This window comes from Triticum urartu, chromosome 3A (genome assembly GCF_056163025.1).
Source record: "Triticum urartu cultivar PI428250 chromosome 3A, HENAU_Tu73, whole genome shotgun sequence".
Lineage (NCBI taxonomy): Eukaryota > Viridiplantae > Streptophyta > Magnoliopsida > Poales > Poaceae > Triticum > Triticum urartu.
In genome coordinates, this window is record NC_141875.1 from 482,630,830 (window position 1) to 482,634,018 (window position 3,189).

The window sequence follows — 3,189 nt, forward strand, 5'->3', positions numbered from 1 at the left end:
AAGTATATCATGGGAGGCCGCTGCCGCTTGGGTTCCACGAAGGCCATTGCCACCGCGTCGCTGGTTTACACAGCCAGTGTCTTGCCCGGTAAGTGAGGGCATAGACCACGAAAACCGTCTTGCCCTGCCCAAAAATCAACCCTGATCCGTGCTTCACGAAAGCCGAGGGAGGCTATTCCTCCCCTTTTGCCGAAGCATATCCCTCCAGGGCTAATGGCAATACGATGAGCGGGCTGCCGGACATGGGGAAGACATGTTGTGGGAATGAAAATCTGCCGCGGCAGGCCCTAGACCAGTACCGCAGTCCAGTATAGCTTAGTTAAAAAATATGCCTGAAATGTAAATGTTTTCATCTGCTTTGAATGAAAATCATCCAGTTTGCATGTAATTCATTTATTTATTTAAATCTGATTTGAAATATATGCGAATAGCATTGGATGAGCGACTCCCGCATTCGTGTCCGTGAACTGGTCCCCCTGTCTGCGGACGGATGCGGATTCCGGTTTGTCGTTGGAGATGCCCTTACCTAGCAACCCCATCAAGAATGAGGCCTTAGAGCATCTCCGACCACAATGAGCTAATTCTATGTGACGCCCGGATAATTAAGCTACAGTAACTGTCTGCTAATGATGCCATGACACCTTTGTTACAGTTGCAAATCACGTTTTTGATCGAAATGTTTCAAATTCAAAAAAAAATTTAAATATTGTCACACATCAAAACTTTTCAAACAATAAAGAAAAAATTGTTCGGGATGTGTAAATTAATACCTAGGAAATTATAGTGCAGGAGGCACTTATTTAGAAAGGCCTAAACATTTTAAAGATGAATTAAAACAGAAAAGAAAATAAATAAAAAGAAAAGATCTAAACAAAAACTAAACAACAAAAAAGGAAGAAAGACCCCTCCCCCCCACGCTGGGCCTCAGCCCAGTTGGCCATCCAACCGGGCCGGCCCACCTCTCCTCTCATTATCCCCCATGACCGGAACCCACCAACACCCCCACCCCCACCGACACCACAACCCCCTCCCCGAAATATCTCCCGATCCCGATCCGCTGGCATCCCGCTCGCCGGTCGGCCGCAGCATGGCCGGCCACCGTCGCCACCACCTCGCCTCCCCTCGCCGGTCTGTCACTCGTGCCGGCCTCGGCCACCCCGGCCCGAGCCACCACCCGCGGTGGCGCCCCCGATCTCCGGCACCCGACGCGCCCATCGCCACCAGGCCGTCGCCGGACTGCCGCCCCTCTCTGCCGAACTGCCTCCTCTTCGCCTCCACCCCAACGGACTCCCTCGAGCCTCGCCGACCCCTGTTCCCCTTCTCGAATGTGAGCACGCCGCCGCTTGAACCCTCCCTTTGCTCTCTCTTCGCACGCCGCGCTCCGCCTCCCCCCATCGCGGTCACCCCGCACCCACCGCCGGCGTTCGCGCACATCCCCTCCTCCTCGCACGCGCTCGCTGCCGTGTCCGCGCCCTGGCTGCGTGTTGCGCTCAGTGTGGCCACGCACCACGCGCCACCCCCCCACGGCCGCACCCCGACCACCGTGGCCGGTGGGCTGACACGCCACCCGAGCCACGCGCTCACCCGCGCCCCCCTCCTCCGCTGGCCCGCCCCCGCCGTGACCTCTGCTGGCCGGCGGCGCTATAGCGACGGCCCTGCCGTCTCGCATGCGCGTCCAGCCAGTGGCTGGCTGGCTGGGGCCACCGACATGTGGGCCATGGCCCAATAGTTATAACAAAAAAAATGGAATAAAAGAAGGGTTTTTAATAATAATAATTAAAATAAATTTTTAGTTAATTAATTAATTAGATGATGATTAGACTAATCTAATTTCTGCCATTAGAAATGTGAGAATGACAAGGGGGCCCACCCCCTGTTGACTAGTCAAAGTTGATTGGTCAATAGGGACCCCCTGGACCCACATGTCAACTGGTGCACATTCTGTGTACACTATGCTGGTACCCCTAGCAATTTAATATTTAATTTTGAATTAAAATAAATTCATAAAATTCTTTAAAACTTTGAAAATTAATATAAAATAAACCGTATATCGGATGAAAATACTTTGTACATGAAAGTTGCTCAGAACGACGAGACGAATGCGATTACGCAGCCCGTTCGTCCGCCACACATCCCTAGCATAGTGAACGCGCAACTTTCCCCCTCCGGTTCATCTGCCCGAAAACGCGAAACATCGGGATACTTTTCCGGATGTTTCCCCCCTTCGTCGGTGTCACCTCCTACCGCGTTAGGCATACCTAGCACTGCGTATTGCCTCATTATGTTTTGTGATGCTTTGTTTGCATTATATTTATTGTTTCTTCCCCCTCTTCTCTCGCTAGACACCGAGACCAACGCCGCTGCTACCCAGTACGACTACGGTGTTGACGACCCCTCTCTCTTGCCGGAGCAACCAGGCAAGCCCCCCCTTGATCATCAGATATCGCCTACTCTTCTCTATACTGCTTGCATTAGAGTAGTGTAGCATGTTACTGCTTTTCGTTAATCCTATCCTGATGCATAGCCTGTCCTTGCTACTACTGTTGTTACCTTTACCTGCAATCCTAATGCTTAGTATATGATGCTAGTTTATCATTAGTGGCCCTACACTCTTGTCCGTCTGCCATGCTATACTACTGGGCTGTGATCACTTCGGGAGGTGATCACGGGCATATACTATATACTTTACACTGTTACATTACCTGTGGTACTGTTCTGAGATGGGGGCTGAAGGGGAAGGTGGCTCCATCCAGGTAGTGGTGGGCCTGAGTTCCCGACGGCCCCCGACTGTTACTTTGTGGCGGAGCGACAGGGCAGGTTGAGACCACCTAGGAGAGAGGTGGGTCTGGCCCTGGTCGGCGTTCGCGAATACTTAAACACGCTTAATGAGATCTTGGTATTTGATTAGAGTCTGGCCACTGGCTTATACGCACTAACCATCTACGCGGGGACAGTTATGGGCACTCGACGTCGTGGTATTAGCCGAAGCCTTCATGACGTCAGCGACTGAGCGGCGCGCGCCGGGTTGGACCGCGTAACACAACTTCCTTTGTAATGGAGGTTGCTAGGTCTGCTCACCGGCCGCGTACGCAACGTGCAGGTGTGCAATGGGCGATGGGCCCTGACCCCTGCGCCATAGGATTTAGACCGGCGTGCTGACCTCTCTGTTGTGCCTAGGTAGGGCTGCGA